This window comes from Prosopis cineraria, unplaced genomic scaffold (assembly GCF_029017545.1).
Source record: "Prosopis cineraria cultivar Desert tree isolate PC_DT_omini unplaced genomic scaffold, ASM2901754v1 PC12, whole genome shotgun sequence".
In the NCBI taxonomy this organism is placed as follows: domain Eukaryota; kingdom Viridiplantae; phylum Streptophyta; class Magnoliopsida; order Fabales; family Fabaceae; genus Prosopis; species Prosopis cineraria.
The window spans coordinates 3875931-3895325 of record NW_026555343.1 but is presented as its reverse complement, the minus strand read 5'-3'; the positions used below and the strand labels follow the sequence as shown (position 1 = coordinate 3895325).

At 29.1% G+C, this 19395-nt stretch overlaps 1 long non-coding RNA gene across 2 annotated transcripts; it reads right to left on the bottom strand.

The window, feature by feature from the left end:
* Positions 1-7540: 7540 nt before the first annotated feature.
* On the bottom strand, positions 7541-11738 carry LOC129288279 (uncharacterized). Of its 2 annotated transcripts, none has more exons than XR_008587976.1 (4): positions 11069-11738; positions 10919-10960; positions 10558-10694; positions 7541-10440 (listed from the first exon to the last, which is right to left on the bottom strand). It is a non-coding gene; the product is annotated as an uncharacterized LOC129288279 (long non-coding RNA). The 2 variants fall into 2 exon arrangements; XR_008587975.1 differs by having other exon boundaries at positions 10558-10648; positions 11069-11737.
* Positions 11739-19395: the final 7657 nt, after the last annotated feature.

Below are 19395 nucleotides of genomic sequence, written 5' to 3'. Positions count from 1 at the left end.
TTACAAGTATGACATTTCTTCATGTTTCCTATTTCTATAACAAAATAAAGATATGCAAGACATCAGATACATATCAAATGTCAAAGATTCAAGAATGTTTTGTGCATGACAGCACTAATTGTTGAAACATGCATCATTCACGGGCGGTTTTGGTTTCAAAGCTGCTGAGGCAAATTAAAAAAGCCTGAAATGCTGAGATGGGGTACTGTTAATCCATTGCGAATAAATCCTTCCCTACTTTTCCAAATTGGAAGATGATCTTAATTCCAGGTTATTCCAATTCCCCAGTTGCTTCAATTAAGATCATCTTCGCCTCCTTATCTAACCTAAAATTTTAATTTAAATCACAAGAACAATGTAAAAACTCAGCTCATCAAAATAAACAGTCGAAGTCATTTTTGGTTATGTCTATAAGACTATATATATATATATTTTGAATCATTGCATTCTATACGGTAAGAGCTCATACGAATGACTGCAGGATCTGGAATTCTCACTTGGGAACTGTGAATCATATATGCTATCTCCAAGCTCTGCTAAACCATAAAAAATGAAATGCAAAGGTGTGAGAGTAGACATTACATCGAGGGAGGATAAAAAAATGATTAAAAAGTTTGCGAAATTATACAAAACTGATCATTAGACTGGATGAAAACTAATAGTTGCAATTAACATTGTGATAGAACCCAATCTAAAAATGATGACAAACTAGCTCCAGAGTTCATATTCAACTTCCAAACATAATCTGGGGTTACTCTAATGAATTAAGCTATTGACAGTGAAAAAAACTAAAGTAAAGAAGAGAAAGACAAATTGAATAAAAATAACGTATTAAACAAGGAAAACAGTATTTTATATCATTTGAAGACTTACATATAAACTGATACACATAAATATCAACGATAGCAATTGGTTGAACTTAGGATTTCCAAACAGATGCACTATTTAACCACTCATTTAGAAATAAATCCTAAGTGACATTTTTAATTTGAAAAAAATGATTCAGTTAAAAATCCTCAATTGTTGTCTCATCCAATCCTATTGTTTAGCAACCCAAAGGATTCAAGGACAAGAGGATACCAAATTTACTGATAATCGATATATCAATATCTAAGATAAAAATATATAACAAGACACATTATACATAAGCAGTGAACATGACGACTGATTCAAATCCCATGTGATGCATCAGGGGGGAAAAAAAACAAGAATCTACTTTTATTTGAGGGGTAATAGTAATTAGCAAAGTAATATTAACTGCTTCATGTGATGAGTCAAGATCATATGACCAAAAACATGAGACAGGCAACTTCAAAAAATTGAAAGTCACTACATGAACTGTATCAAGATACAAGCTTGAAAAACTATAGCAAGAAGTGTGTCATCCTAATGTCAATGCATCAATAGAAAACATACCGAATGAATCCCATAAAGTGCCCCCCTGCAAAAGGAAAACCAGCCATCAATATATACTCAAGATACCATAATGCATACATAATGGGTTTGAAAATTATGAAGCTTATTAGCATTCTAAGATGGACAGGTTAGTAAGTGCCAGCTTAAAACTACACCACAAGAAAAGCAGATATCCTACGACATAAACAAGGATAACTGACTAAAGAAGGACAACTCCTAAGCCATGTTCGACTTCAACCACAACATCAGGGTAGAACAACAATACAGAAGATGATCCTAGGTGTGACAAGAGTTAAAAAATAATAATAATAACAAAGGAACCACCTTTCACAATGTGATAGAAGGAAGTACCCTTGTAGTGCAGTGGCACTTTTAATTTGCTACTGATTCCCTTCTCTCCTGAACAAATGAAAAAACTAAATGAGAAATGAGGAACTTGTATCATGAACCATAAAATCTAACTGAATTAGCATGCCCAACGGCTTGTTCAATTAGTCAGGACTCTAATTGTAGTACGGGAGGGCTTTACTAGGGAAATAAAACCACCAAATTATAAACCGTACATAGCGCACGAAAATTCTCTGCAGCGTAGGGGAAAATCTCATCGAATAACTGGTGGAAGGACGAAAGAATCCATTAGGTTGCATTTCGACTCTCCTCAAAATTGAAAGTTGCAAAATGCAAAAGCTTTATCATGTATCACCACAATCATTGTAATTCAAAAGTATTAAAAGGAAAATGGGTACCTCAAAGATCAACTTTACAACACGTTTATTATGGATAGAAAAATCCGTATAAACCCGGGGATGCTTTTCTTTAACCTAATTCAATTCCTCTAGCTCGGCAAAATATAATAATAATAATAACAATAATAAAATAATTCTATCCCTTAAAAAAAATACCTTAGATTGGTAAATTTAAATTTAAAATCTCATATTTAAAATTTTACATTTAAAATTTATAAATTATAAATTTTTTATTTGAATAATATAAAAAAATTTAAATTATAATATTAAAATTTTTTATTTGAATTTAAAGTAAATTTTTAAATCTTAAATCATTATATATATAAAATTAGTAGGGTTTAAAGTTAAAGAAAATGCCACATTTTTAATTTTAGGTTTGCAATAATTATGTACTTCATGATACCTTTCGTGTGATTCTATGCTATAGAATCAGGTTTGAAATTATGTTAGAAATGTTTTATTTTTTTTGAAAAATATAAAATATATTATTGAGGTTTAGAGTTAGGTACAAATAAATTATTAATTTTTAAATGTATATAAAAATCTATTTTTACTTATTTGGAAATTTAAATCTGATTAGGTTTAAATTTAAATTAATATCTATATATATAATCACTCTATCCATCCTAAATATATGGCAAAATTTTAGGTTCATAATTTTTAGAAATATTTATTTGCATATATATAGATATATATATATTGGGATTCAAATTTAAATAATATACATCTATTTAAATTAAAATATATATATATATATATATATATATTTGTTTTACTATTTAATCTATCCTCATGAATTTCAAAAGTTATAATATGATTTTTATTAATATATGAAATTTGACATAATATATTTTTCAATTATTATAGCTAAGATTGATGCTCATAATGCTGGGTATATATATACTACATATATATATATATATATATATATATATTAGGATTAAAATTTAGATTAATATATAAATGTTTAGAAAAAAGAATATGTGTTTAAAAATATACTTTTACCTATTTGAAATTCAAATCTGATTATATGTATATTTAAATTAATATCTATATATTTAAACACTCTATCTAACCTAAATATATGGCAAAATTTTGGGTTCATATTTTTGGAGGTATTTATATGCATATATATTATATATATATTGGGATTCAAATTTAAATTGGACATATATATATCTATTTAAATATTTTAAAAAGAATATGTGCTTACTATTTTAATCTATCTTTATGAATTTTAAAAATTATAAATATAATAAAAATTAATATATGAAATATGATATATATTCCCAATTATTATAGCGAAAAGTAATGCTCATAAGTCCGAGTATACATAATATTAGGATTAAAATTTAATTAATATATATTTTTCTATATTTAACTATTTAAATATATCCTCATGAATTTCAAAAATTATAAATATGATAAGGTATATATATTAATCTATTTAATTGTTTAGGTCTCATTATGTTGAATTCATATATTAATTTTTCTCCTATTTATATATTTTGGATTCTGCCAACCAGTTGTTCGATATGTTAAAAGCATATATTAATAATTTGGATCTCATTATAATAAATTCATATACTAAGTTTGGTAAAAATTAAATTCTTAAATATTTACATTAAATAAAATAATTTTTAATATCTATCATCTTGATTTTTTAAAAAAATCACCTCTTAATTTTTCCTTACAAATCAACCTTATTCCATCAATTATAAATTACTATATTAGATAATAGTACATTCACACTTTACGTTTGACTCACTCCTCTAATTAATTGTATTAAATTCATTCTCCTTCAATTATGATTCATACTATCCATGGCTTTTACTTTTGAGATCTATGTTATTCGTGCTATCAATACAACACAAAAATATTGGCATATTGTGTTTGGGGTGATTCATATCGGGAGATTGCTAGTTAGAAATACATTCGAAGAATCTAATATTGTCTTTCAAAATGCTGGAGTAAGTGTTTATGTCTTTTATTTTTCAAATCTCCTCAATTATGTTCAATATATAATACTTATCCTATCTATGAAAAATGTTACTGTAGGTTGCATCCCTTTAAAATATATAACGATTTTAAAATTGAAGGTCTCTCGGTGTTATTCATTATTTATCAATAATTCATTCCTTTTTTAATGAAAAAATGTGTTGAATATTGATTTTTGCTCATGCTGCTATTATATTGATATGGTGGTTACCAATAGTACGTGCAATTGGAAAGACAACTCTAATAGTATGATTTGATATTATTAAATTATTCTTAAGGTATGTATTCAATGTCATTTTTATGTTTGAGATCTATACATCTTCTTTATTATTATATACATAGGGACTTTTTATCTTTTATATTTATTTAAGAGCCTTTTACAAATGTATAGGGGAAATCCTTCTGGCAATAGAGTAAGTAAAGGAATGATATTGAAATCAATGTTTAGATGTATATCTAATTAATTGAGTTCAAATTAATATTTATCTTTCTAATTAAAAATTTTAGAAAAATTCATCTATATTTAAAACTTCTGATATACCTTAATTATTTTTGTGCATTTCAATCTAAACTATTGTTTTCCTAAATTTTAGCTTGATATAATAAGTATATATAAATCTATTTGAATTCAAGGCAAGTATCTATCTCAACATTTTAAAAAAATAACCTGAGTTTAGATACTAAGATATATACTCATGACTTTCAAAAATTTGAATTATATGATCAAGTATATATAAATCTATTTGAATTCAAGGCAAGTATCTATCTCAACATTTCAAAAAATAACTTGAGTTTCGATATTAAGATATATACTCATGACTTTCAAAAATTTGGATTATATGATCAAGTATATTTAAATTTATTTGAATTCAAGGCAAGTATCTATCTAAATATTTAGAACTGAGTTAGATATTAAGATATATACTCATAATTTCAAAAATTTGGATTATATGATAAATTGTATATATTATTCAGTTGAATTCAAATTAATATATACAAATTAATACCTGAAAAAAATGACTTCAAAATTTGAACTTCCCTAGAAAATATTAAAAATTGATATTCTTTTAATACGTGACTTAGTTAGAATTTCAGTTTAGATTTAATATTAGTATTAAAACAATATTGATTAATTGATATATTATATTTTTTAATTATGTAGCGATTGTGAAAAATTTTGTCAACTTTTTAGAATCTAAATTTCGTTCCATAATTCATGTTGAAATATGTAACACGCAAGAGTGCTTTTATTGAAAAGAGGAAAAAAAATATTAAACACTGAGTTGTCATATCATGTTTTGTTTCATAATATATAAGATGCATGGGAACATAGTTGATTGGGAACCCAATTATTATTATTATTGTATTTGGTGAGATTGTTCTTAAAAACCTAACTGGATGTGAACTGACCTAGATGTATATATGTTAGCCTCTATTATGGAGGTATAATACTCTAGATATTTTTTATTTTTTAATTTTGCGAGATTGTTGGTTAATGAAATCCAAATCATACATAAATATTTAAAATCAGTGGTGGAGTTAGGACTTGAAGTTAGCGGATGTCAGTTTGTATTTTTTTGTCAAAGAAGGGTTATGCATAATCATGTGCAGTTATACAAATTGATATTAAAACTATATGAAAATTAACATATTTGTATAAATATTTAATGGTTATGTGGAAGAAATACATGGAAAAAATTAAATAAATTATGTACTTTCATTTTTATGAAAAATTTTATAAATTAATATTGTAAAAAAATTTGATTTATATGCTTTAAATATTTATTATCACTTAATTTTGAGCAAATCTCAAGCATGAGTGAGTAGTTTGAAATTAAATAACTTCATCCTGATATTAATGTTCTTTTATCACGTTATTTATTTTCTATTCAAATTCAAAGTATAAAAAATTTAAAAACCATTGATCCTAAATCATGTTTAATTAATTATAAATATATAACATCACATATTAGGCATTTAAAATCACATCTTAAAAAAATTTTCTATGATTCTATGCCTCGAAGTGTCCTCACTAAAATTTATATGATTTTGGCGTCATAGATGGTTGTTGATTCCTTGTAGGATAATATTCTTAATTTTTAAATATATAAATTTAAAGAGTATTTTTAAAGAGCGCATGACTTCTTATATTTAATTTTCTAATTTTAAAGAAAACATCTAATTTATTAAAATTTTGTTTGATTTTTGGAGCACATAGCATAATTCAAAATTCAATTTGGATTTGAATAAAAAATTAAATTTAATTAAAAAATATATAAAAATTTATATTTTATTTGTAAATACATGATTAATCTAATTGAGATAAAAAATCACATTAATATAACTAGCTTTTACCATCCCCTGCGATGTAGAGGAAGATTATAATTAACAACATATTAAATTATGAAAAAATTTATTTTAAGTTATATAAAATAAAAATTTAAAAGATAATAAAACCAAAATTAATTGCCTAAAAAAAAACTTGTAGGAGACATGGCATAACATTATTGGTGGATGCAGGTAACACTTGTGAAGTGTGTGTGTGTGTATATATATATATATAATGCTCAGGCTACTCCCCCCACCTTTTTTTTTTTTTTGGCTATTGAGTTAAAATATACTTAACTAATACTTGATACTAATATTCTTTAATGTTACTGAACAAAAATTATAACTCTTTATATTCTGAAAGTCCTTTAGAATATTGAAAGTAAGATCATGTGCTTGTTTTCTTCTTCCCAATATGAGTGCTTGTTTTCTTCTTCCCAATATGATAATTAAGATTTTGTAATGCTAGAGTTGTTTTCAAGAGTTAATAATGAATTGAATTGAATTCAATATTAAAATTAAGCCAAATTTAAAATGAGTTATTCTCAATAATTATGAAAAATAAATTTTTACATCTACTAACAATATAAATCAGATTGAGATTACTTGAACATTGTAAAAAAAATTATTTGAACAGATATTAATATAAATGTGTAAACTCATTACAATTTTTAGCATCTCAATGTACATTAGAATAAGAAACTATAAAACAAATTGTGTCTTGCAACAGCATTAAGTGTTCCCAGGGAAATCAAGCATTCAAAGACGCAAAAGGGAAAGTAAGTTTACATTTCTCGCAAAAAGAACAATTATTAGCATAACTGTAAACTTACTACAATATTTCTCAATATGTATACACCAAACAAAATTTACCATCAAGAAAGCTTAGCATTACAATCCACAAAGGGAAAAAAAAAACAAAGAACAAAAAGGCCATTAACCATCTAAACCCTCATAAAAACACCAAAAACTTGTCAACAGCTTCTATGGAGGTTAATGCCTCATTGCAAGTCCAAGCATAGACCTCCTAAATAGTTGCACCTCTATATAAATTAGAACAGAACCCCAAGTCTTGTATTATAAGAAGCAGAGATCATTGGTGTTGCACCAAAAGAAAATGGCGATTTTATTATATGAAGAAGTAATTGATAACTTTGCACCTGAGCAAAGACCTTTGATACATGTAAATCAAAAATAAACTAAAAAATGAATTAGACAACTTTATTAGTGTTAAAGAAAAACTTTATACAAAAGCTTACTGCTGTCTTCATCACTTTATTGTGTTTCTTCTATTAGTAGAGGTTATTTTTTGTATTGCCAAATTCATGAAATCTTGATCCTGGATAATGCCAATCCACAATTCAGTATCTGGCCTGCTAAACTTAGAGCAATGATAGTAACTCTGAATGACCCTATACCAACTAAAAAACTAAACGACAATGGTGATATGTTCCGAGCAACCAAATAACTCAGCATGGGCTTTTTCCTTGCCTAATCAAAACAATGCTGATAGGCAAGCCCATGCTAAGCCATGATCTAAGATCTCTCCCTGCCACTGCCACGACCCATCCTTTTCTTCTTCCAACATTTTCTCTTCCTCTTTACCCCTTTTTACTTTCCTGCAACAAAACCTGCAACATCTCAAGTCTAAGTCAAGAGATTGACAGCATTGAGGGAGAGAAATTAAATACGCCTTTACATGCTAGACAGAAAAATATCTTTTTCAAAGGAAAGGAATACACAGGATTTTAACATTTACAATGAGTATTAGTCATGATAAGACATCTATTATTACAACCCATTCTTCTCAGATGTTGTCCCTAAGAAATGAGAAATCAGACATAAGAATCAAAGAGATATTAAGATTTGAAGGGACAAACCAAGTCATGCCTTTCTGCTATATGAATATGCATAATAAATAACTTTATTTCCCAATCAAAAAGGCAGATGACACAACTAAGCAAAGACAAAATAAAATGCTTATCGTGTTTTTTAGTTCTTACATTACAAATCTATCCCAGCTTCACTTCATCCTTACGTTTCAATATTTTGTTGATTTATCTCCTATTAATCGGATATTAAAAAAGTCAATAATGGCATATTGTCCTAATCATGAACCTAGAATAAAAAAGGCCGGGCAAAATTTGTGAAGCCTAAAACAATAAAACATACAGTGGAAGTAGAACTAAAGAAGCAACCGATTTATTTCTATTCACTGAATATACAAAAAATCCACATTCTGGGGATGAAGTATTTTTGTTAGTCGTGAAGCTAGAAATAAAAAGGCAAATTTTTCTTTAAATTAAAACTACTCTACAAAATTTTTGAAGCCAAAGAACACAGAACATACATAAGAAGAAGAAGAAAATGAAGAAAGGGTACCTCGAATGGCGCCACAACTACCACATTGATAAACCGAGTAATCAGTGAGCTCTAGAAGGAGATTATTGCACTAAGGATAGCAAACAAACCAACCGAATCTTTGCTGATGCCAACATTATATAGAAACAACGGGAACAGAGGACTATTCAAACACCATGACCGTCGAATATTAAAAAAAACTAATAAAATATTCACCTACACACTACAAATTGGTATTTCTATTTTTATGTTACATCAACCAATGCTTATTCACCTACACACTACAAATTGGTATTATCACATAAACCAATAAAATGAACATAAAAGAAGTCATCTTTCTTACATGAAGCAAAAGATGGCAAGCAAATTAAGATAATAGCAGTAATACTTTACAGGAGATTAAAAAACCCACTGTCAAAAAAGATGAAACGATATATCACCAAAATGGCATTGGTATCAGTTGATGGAAGAGAAAGCTAGTTGCATTAATACTCTAAGTAAAAGTTGGCAAGTCTCATGCTAATGCATAGGGAAAATAAATTGTAGTGTACAGAAGCTAATGGTAACTTTGAATAAAATATTTATTTTGATTGGGGAGATACTAAGGTGCATACTTGCCTTTTCTAGCTTGGTACACAAAGATTAAGGCAACTTTATCCAAGTGTGTTTTATATTTCTGAAAAAAAATTAAGTTTGAGTATGAGGACTTGGTTTGGGAGATGTTATGTGACCATAAACATTCATCAAAGCTAGAATCATTGCAAAGCTACTTCCTATAAAAACCAAAATCCCACCCTATTCTGAATAGCTATAGCACAAACACAGCATCCCTTTTGTGTTAAATGTATAGACAAATTTAATAGTCTTATGTCACAGATAGATCATTTTAAAAGCCAAGAAATTTTGTAATAAAGCAACGCACATTCAATTTCATGATAGTAGAAACTGGAGGTTGCCAAAACTCTTGCACATAAGAGGAAAATAACAGAAATTATAGAGAAAGAAAAAAGTGAGTTTTTTTTTTGTTTTTAAATGAAGTACTTTTCACGCCAATTTTTGAATGGAAATGTATCATTTAAGATTCTTTATATCTCCAGTCAAACTTCCTATGTTATTCTCTTCTGAATTGATTTATACCTGAAGACAAAATGGGCACGTATAATGCAAGCCCCCATCATATAATAAAATAATGTCATCTTTAAGAACTATATTATGTGAGCAGTTTTATCTAAAATTTAATTGCCAAATGATCATGCATGCACATGTCTTACTGATTCTCTTTCTCACATCCTATGTACCATGAGAAAAAGAAATGTAAGATTAAATCTCTTTGTATCTAGAGCATCTTACGATTTTGTCAAAATGTTTGCATCTAGGAAAAGAAATTATATCAAGAGTGTAGTAGTTCATTAAGTAATGCAACATGAACATGGCAATTCCTGGACAAAAACTGGAAATTGTTAAAGAAAGCTATTATTCAAATTATACTCATAACTCATCAGGCACATAAAAGGGTAACAGGGCAAACTTAATGGTAAAATCTGTGCAGAAAGCTGATCTGCAAGGTTTTTAGGCTTTAATGCTCAAAATACTGCATTCAACATAACTAAATTAGCAAAATAATGTAAAGAATGTACACAAAGTGCATAAACAAATGTAAGACCAAAAATTTGCAATAATTTAGGGGACAAAGATTGTGACAATATACCTTCTAAATTACATAATTGCCAAACGCACCCATCACTAATTTTGATGAATATGGAAGGATTTCTTCAAAAATAGATGCCTTCTCTTCAACACTGCAGTTTTCGAGTGCTATTAAAATGAATCCTATCCTACTTTACTCTACATTAAGAAAAAAGGAGCATATGAGAGTAGATGGATGAAACCAAAGAAAAGAATAAGCCAAAGTTGTAAACATACATAAATCAAGGAAACTTTTATATAAGACTTCATAAATAAGCAACAACACTTTCATATATTTTACAAGGGTGAGGAAAACAAAAGCTACATATTAAAGCTACAAATCCGAGTAATAATTCAAAATATCTATTTCACTTAAAACTCACATCGCCTGCAAAAAATTCCCCAGGATTCCTTCACTGCATCTCCTTTACACCAAAAGAAAGAAACGAAAATGAAGCTACATTCTAAACCACTCTAAATACGAGCAAACCATAATAGACCAAAAAATTAGATAAATAGAAAGGAACCCTAACCTAAGGAGGAGCTCGGAATGTTAAAACCTTCAGTTTTTTTCCCAAAAGGCGTTGTTAGTCGGAGCCTCTGAGTCTCGCTATCGATGCATGAAGTTCATGAGTGAAGGCATTGGAGATGGGAAAGACGGTGATGAAAAAAAGAAACTGATGAAGAAGAAAGAGGGAAAAGAACTCATAGAAGCGAGAGAGCGAGATTAGAGAGATGGGTGACGATGGAAAAAGAATGCACGTGCCCTTGTAATTTGTCAGATAGAAGCACCGGAGGAAGGCCATTCACATCAGACTCTAGTGAAGAAGAAGCTGTGAAAATCGCCGCCGCTCAAGGAACACCATTTGTGATACGGAGTTCTAAGAGGAGAAGAACTCTAGATCATGAAACCAAATGCAGAGCATCGATGATGGGACTAAAATGATAAGTGTAGCCAAATAGGTTTATGGTTTTGAGAAGAGTGAAGATAGAAATGAAATCGTTTTATCGACTACCATCCTTCAGGCCTGCTCTTAGCAGGAGAAATCACCAAAAAGGAAGATTGCAGGGGATGCTTTAAGGGAATCATAGAAAAGGGGGTTACAGTCTAGTGAAAGAATAGCTGGAAAATTCCCACGCAACGGCAAACCCTTACCATTTTCGTGCGATAGAGACGGACCGAAAAGTAGAATAAAAAAACAAAACCAAATGGGCTCAATAGACTATGATTACACATCTTATTTCAAACACAAGGTCCAATTGAAAATATAAATAATAATTATAAAAGGAAGCCAATAATGCTGTACAGCTGGCAAGTATTTGAGAAGAAGACAAATTAAGAATAAGACAAAGAAGTTATTGTAACTAAGGGGAACTACTATTATAGATATATTGATCATCACGCTTGATATGGATTTGCAAAAATTATTGTATGAAAATTAGTATGTTATTGAATCAACAAGTAATCATCATTGAATTATGTTAAAATATGCATTTGAATTTAAATAGAATTTATTTTTGAGTTGGTACTTTTTAACATATTAATCTAAATGGGATAAAAATCAAATATGTAAATGAATATATTATTGAAAATTTTAATACCTGGTCATTATATATGATTGACAACTTTAATTCAAATTTAATTATTAATTATTCATATTTGCCGATAAAATAATAGTACAAATTAATTTAATTATTTTTAATTGATAATTTTATTTAATTAGTAAGTATTGGGTGATGATTAAATAAGTTAAATGTGCAAAAAAAAAAGCTAATTAAATATGTAAAAAATTATCAAAGTTGCATTTTAAAAAATAATTTCCAAAATTAATCATACCTTCCATAAGTATTTGAAATTTTCAAAATACTATAATTTAAGCTATAAACTAATAATATCAATCATTATATTTAAAATAAAAAATGAACTATATGTATCCTTATGCTAATTATGAACACCATATTTTATCTGAGTCCTAATAAATAAATAAAGGATCATCCATATAAAAATAATACAAAAAAGAGAAAATAATAAGAATGAAAACAAGAGGATATTTTATAACAAGAAAATAAATAAATAAAAAATTTAAAAGGTATTGGATATGAAGATAATAAAAAGTGACACAAATATAATCATGCTAGATCACAATCTAATATAAGAATGAGCTATAAATATTTCAATATCACAAAATAATATAATAATAATAATATAATTTAATCTAATATTATGATTTAAAGATTTCAAGATAATGTAATCTAATATCTAATGTTAAAATTTGAAGACTTTATTGTAAAAATTCATCATAAGTGATAGATATGTCACTTATTTAAAATCAAAGCTATTATATATGGCTCATGCATCACACGGATACTTTACTAGTTCTTATTTAAATTTAAAAGAAACTTGAAAGATTAGTGAAACTTGATGATTTGAATGGTCAACTTACAACGAGATCAGACAAAGTCAATTGGGACTGTGGGACCAGTGACGACCAAGACGGCACGGCCTACTTTCACCAGAATGGACTGATGGTGACGGGACGGCTCAACCGGGAAAGGACCAACAGTGACGACAAAGATGAGACCGCTGACTTCCATTGAGATGGGATCGACGATCGACTTCCACATGGATTGGACCGACGCCAACGACGGGGTGAGATGGCTAACTTTCACCAAGAAAGAACTAACACCGACAATGGGGACAGGATGGCTGACTTCCACCTGGACCAAACCGACATGATAGGACAGCTCCACCAGGAAAGGACTGATAACGATGATGAGGACTGGATTGCCAAATTCCACCGTGACTAAACTAAAGGGGATGACGGGGACAGAATTGTTGACTTCTACCAGGACCGAACCAATAACTACGACGGGGTTAGGATGCAAGACTTCTATTGGGACCGAACCGATGACGAGGATGGAATCAAACTGCCGAATTCCACCAACACCAAACTGATGATGGCGATGATGTTGGGAAACAGACGATTGACTTCCCTTGGGATTAAACCTATAGCGATGATGAGGATCAAAAGTCCAACTCCCTCTGGGTTAGGATCAGATGGTCACCTTTCGTTGCTATCCTTTCACTCCGGTAGCCGTTGGTCCAGTTCGGAACTGCTGGAAGTTGGTCGTCATGTCGTCGGCATTGGTTCGATCTCAATAGAAGTCGGCTGTGTTGTCCTAGTCATCAGTATCAGTCTAATCTTAATGAAAGTCGGTTGTCCAATCCCGATTATCAGCTGTCATCATCATTTTGGTCCCAGTGAAAGTTATCCTTCTGATACCCATAGTTGTTGTTGATTCAGTCTTGATAGAAGTAGGTCATCCTGTGCTAATTGTAACCGCCAATCCAGTCGAGGTGAAAGTCATCTATCAGGTCCCTATCATCGTCGTCAGTCTGGTCTTGGTGGAAGTCAACCATTGAGTCCCTCTCATGGTTGTTAGTTTAGACCCGATGAAAGTTGGCCGTTCGGTCCCAGCTATTATTGTTGGTATGGTCCTAGTCAAAGTCAGCCTTTTGGTGCCTGTCATCGTCGTCGATCTAGTCTCAGTGGAAGTCAGCTGTCGGGTCCTTGTCGTGGTTGTCAATCTACTCCCGTGGAAGTTGGCTATCTGGCCCCAATCATCGTCGTCGGTCTGGTCCCGATAGAAATAAGCCATTCGATGCCCGTTATCGCTGTCAATCTTGGTGGAATTTGGCCGTTCAATCCCCATCAGTCTAATCTCTATGGAATTTGGCAGTTTAGTCCCCATTGTCCTTATCGATCCTTTCCAGTGGAGCAGTCTCGTCGCCACTGTCGGTCTGGTCTGGGTAAAAGTCGACCATCCTATCCTTGTCAATGTCAGTTCTTTCCTAGTGAAATTTGGCCGTGTCATCCCTATCGTCGAGCTTAGTCCGATCCCTATAGAAGTTGATCATTTGGTACCCGTCATGGTCATGGTCTGGTTCTGATGGAAGTCGGTCGTCTGGTTCTCGTCATCGCCATCAATTTGGTCCTAGTGAAAGTCGACTGTCCAGTCTCAATGGTCACTACCGGTCTGATCTCGATGGAAGGCGGCCGTCTCATCCCCATCATTGCCGTATGTCTTGTCCCGGTGGAAGGCTGTCGTTCCATCCTAGTCGTCACAGTATGTCCTGTCCTGATGAAAGGCGATCGTCCCATCCTGATTGTTGCCGTCGATCCGAGCTTGGTGGAAGTTGGTCGTTCGATCTCAGTTATCACTGTCATTCCAATTCCTATGGAAGTTGGTCGTTCGATCTCAGTTATCACTGTCATTCCAATTCCTATGGAAGTTGGTCATCCGGTACCCATCTTTTTCATCAGTCCAGTGCTGATGGAAGTCGGCCATCAGGTCCCCACAGTCGTCGTCAATCTTATCCTGTGGAAGTCAACCGTCCTGTCCCCGTCGTTGCCTTCGGTTTGGTCCCAATAGAAGTTGGTTGTCCCATCCTCGTCGCCGTTGTTGGTCTGGTCCTTGTGGAAGTTAGTCGTCCTGTCTCGAGCAACAGTGGTAGCTTGTTTCCGTCAACTTTGGTGATTTGGTCCAATTACCGTTGACAAGTCGATCAAGCATTTATGCATTTGGGTCAAATTATAAAAGATCTTAGGATTTGAAATAATAAAGGTTTAGAAATGATTTCAAATTATAAAAAAAAATAAGGGATAACTTGGCCAAATCTATATATTTTTAATTATTCAAATAATAGATTTGGCTTAAATTTAAATCCAAATTTAAATTCATGTGTATCTAAACATAGCATTAGAAATATCCTTCCTATGATAATTTAACCTTTTAAGTTTTAAACCTAGCTTAAAAATTTTGAAAAATAAAAAATTCAATAAAAAGCCTTTTACTCTAATGCGCGCCTCATTAAAAATGTGGCATGATCAATTGACTATTAATGTATACTTTATTAATAAGTCTACAGTTTAACTACATTACATCTAATCCATGGATTCTATAAAAGAGTTGGCTACAACATTAATTTCCTAAAAAGATTTATGTTTTTCATGTTTTACTTATAAGATAGTTAAAATTTCAATGGACATTTAAAAAAAAATCAAGGATATAATCAAGAAATAAATTATACCCCCTCTGTTCAAAAATATAATGCATTTTTAATTGAATCTTACCCCCAATAAAGTAATTACATACTTTTAAATTAACTATGTCTTTTCATATTTATCCCTATTAAACACCTTACAATAAATATAAAGTCATTATCAATAAGGGCACTTTTGAAAAAAAAAAAGGAATGATTATACCTTAAAAGATTTATGTTTTTCATGTTTTACCTATAAGATAGTTCAAATTTAAATAGACATTTAAAAAAAATCAAGGATATAATCAAGAAATAAATTATACCAATTGCCAAGTGACTTATATTTTGGATCAAGAATAGTTTTTATAATGCCATTTATATTTTAAATTGAAGGAAGTACTTCATAGTTAAACTATCTTACTTGAAGCAGGTATAACTAACAACGTTTGCATGATAAATTGACAATTAAACAGATCTTACAATTGACTATTTTATCACTGAATTGTGACTTTAAGCTAACAAAATTAACACCTTCGCATAATGAATTAACAGCTTTGCATAATAAATTCTCATCTAGACAAAAGAAGTATAGTGGGTAATCTTCAATATCTATCTTCTACAAGGCTAGATATTTCTTTTGCTAAGAACAAGCTTGTCAATTTTTACACTCACCAAGGGATACACATTCGGTCGCTGTTAAAAGGATATTTTGTTGTCTTAAATTTATTACTAATTATGGAGTTTTGATTTGAAAGTCTCCTTCTACTTTATATGTTTTTTCTGATGTTAATTGGGCTAGTTGCCCTCATAATAGACATTTCACTAGAGGATTTTGTGTATTTTTTGGCACAAATTTAATTTCATAGTTTGCCCCCAACTGTTTCTAGATCTTCTATTGAAGCAAAGCATTTATCTTTGGCTTTAGCAACTTGGGTTTAATATGGCTTCAATATTTATTAAAGGAACTTGGTATTTTTCTCCTTAGTTCTCCATCTCTCTTTTGCGATAACATTAGGGCCACCTACTTATTTGCTAATCCTGTGATGCATGCAAGAACATAATACATAGAATCGGACTACCATTGTGTTCTTGAGAGGGTTGTTGCTAAAACTCTCAATACTACATTTCTCGCATCAAGTAATTGGATTGTAGGCATTTTCACAAAGCATCTTCCAACCCTAAGGTTTAAGTCTTTTTGAGCAATGGATCAAACTAAGCCACAAAGGAGTTTGTAGTAGCCATGATGCACCTTTAGAAGAAGAAAAACAAAGAGAGCTTCGGGAGAAAATTGAAAAAGCACGTGCCATTGGAAAAATGAAAGAGGGAAGGCTCTCTATATAGGGCTCGAGGATGCATAAGTGGAGCAATTAATTTATCAAATCTACTCAAAAAATTTAGGGCTAAATTCAAAAAAAAAACTTTTTAATGTTTAAATCTATTTAGACTGGCCCAAATATGCTTGAAAAAGTTCGAGCTTAGCCAAATACCCAAATAAAAAAATATTTTAAAAATATATAAAATATAATAAATATTAATTAATTATTTAGGTTTTATATTATTTTATACTCAAATATTATATATTTGAGTGCATTACTATAGTTAATTTTTTTAAAAAATTAAAAATATTTATATTTTCATATTTATTATTTTTAATAAATAAATATCTTAAAATAATACTTAAACTATATTTTAATATTTTAAGACTCATTTTTTTAAAAAAAAATTTTAAGTCCTATACATCATTTGATATCCAAAAAAAATATATTTTATAATTTTTATAAAATAGGATAATTAATTTTAAAGTAAAATATTAAATTAAAAATAATTTTAAAAATAAAATTCAGCTATAAATGAATTTTTGGCTCTACTACTAGATAAACATAATAAATATAAAAATATCTTTGGATAATTATTTAATCATCGTTCATGCTAAACTTAATTAAAAATTAAGAATAAATTAGAGTAAATACCCCTTATATGTAAGGTTGAATAATATAAAAGTTAAAGAAAAAATAATTTTAAAAAAATATTTTACTCATAATTAAATAATTTTATTTTTTTATAATGATAACTATTTTTTATATTCTTAAAAACAAAAATTAAAATTTACCTAAAATTTATTAAAAATTTTAAATTAATTGAAAAAATAATTTTAAGATAGTGTCTAACCATGATTGAAATTTAATCATAATTAAAATAGTATAATTTAATTAAAATATATAACATATTTATATATGACAACGATAAAAGAAATATTTGAACAACTAAAAGAATAATTTATAAGTAAAAAAATATTCATAAATAAATTACACATAATATAATAAAATAATAATAAAGTTACTTAAGTATAAAGTTGATAAATTATTATTATTATTATTATTATTATTGTTATTGTTATTATTATTATTATTATTCTTTTAAAGTCAAAATAATATTTTATGCTTAACAAGATTACTTAAAAATTAAAATTGATTTAAAAAATAAAAAAAATATTTTTAAAAAGTTTCAAATATTTAGGTTGGCCCGAATAAGTCTGAAGGTGTTGGGGCTAAATTTAATTATATAAGCTTTTTATATAAGATAAGATATTTTAAATTTAATTCAAATAAATTCTACTTGAATTAAGCTTTGCCTAAATAAGTTCAACTTGCTTGAATTATTGAAAGTATCAGCTGCATGTACAAGACTAAAAAATATTAGACCTTGCATGTGGGAAAGAAAAATGGTTTTGAGGAAGAAAGTATTAAAAAAAAACAAAAAACAAAAGGTCCCCACAGCTTCTATTAAATTTAATTAACACGGAGTCCAATCTTTTAGCTGAGATTATAGAGGAAGTCATAACTATTCCTTTAAACGGTGACTTTTTAGAAGAGCTATCGAAAAACCATAAAAAGCATGTGCTTGAGTGATTTTGTTTTATATGTAGATACAAATATCATTATTTTTGCAATATTTTTTTGGTTTAGAAAAGGGAAGCCTACATCAAATGTTTTATTCTTTTTTTTTTTCAAAAAAAAATTGAAGGAGGAATCAACTATAATTTTTAAATTTATTTTTATAAAAGAATAAGAACTATGTCTAACACAAATCGGGTGAGATTGTTTATTTATGTCGCATAAAGTCTAAAAATTAAAATTGTATTATTTTTAATTTAGTTATATTCAACGAGTTATTAATTTTATATTTTATATCAAAAGAATATTAATAATAATGATTAATTCATAAACTTATAAATTTATTTTAGCAATTCATTCTACCTTTTTACTTAAAAATTATGATTTTTGATTTACCAATTTATTTTAGATTTTTAAATTCTCTCTTTTTGAAAAAAATTTTACTTTAAAGTTTATTATTTTTCTCAAAAATATCAAATGAGTTACAAAATATATTTATATATAACAAAATTCATGTCTATTTTTGTCATACTACATTTCAACTAGTTTTTGAATTAAATTTTCCAAATAAATTTTAATTTATTCGACTAACTTCTATATAAAAGATATCTAAACATAAATCACGTTAAAGTCACATACTTTTTTTTTAATATGAATTTGCTAATTTCAATTGATTCTAACTTCAGTTACTGATTTTTTTAATCAAAGCACACATTTAAAGTGAATGGACAAATGTTGAAACATTATCATGGTGGTGAAGTGGACTAGCAAACCATAGTTCACAACTTGTCTCAATTTCCATGAGTTTTGACACAGTCTAACCAAAAACTACAAACTAGCATTACTTAAGAGGGAACTCAAGATTTCTTCACTATTCTTTGTGTTTTAGTTAGTTTTTGTTGTTTTCTTTTTTTTGTACGAA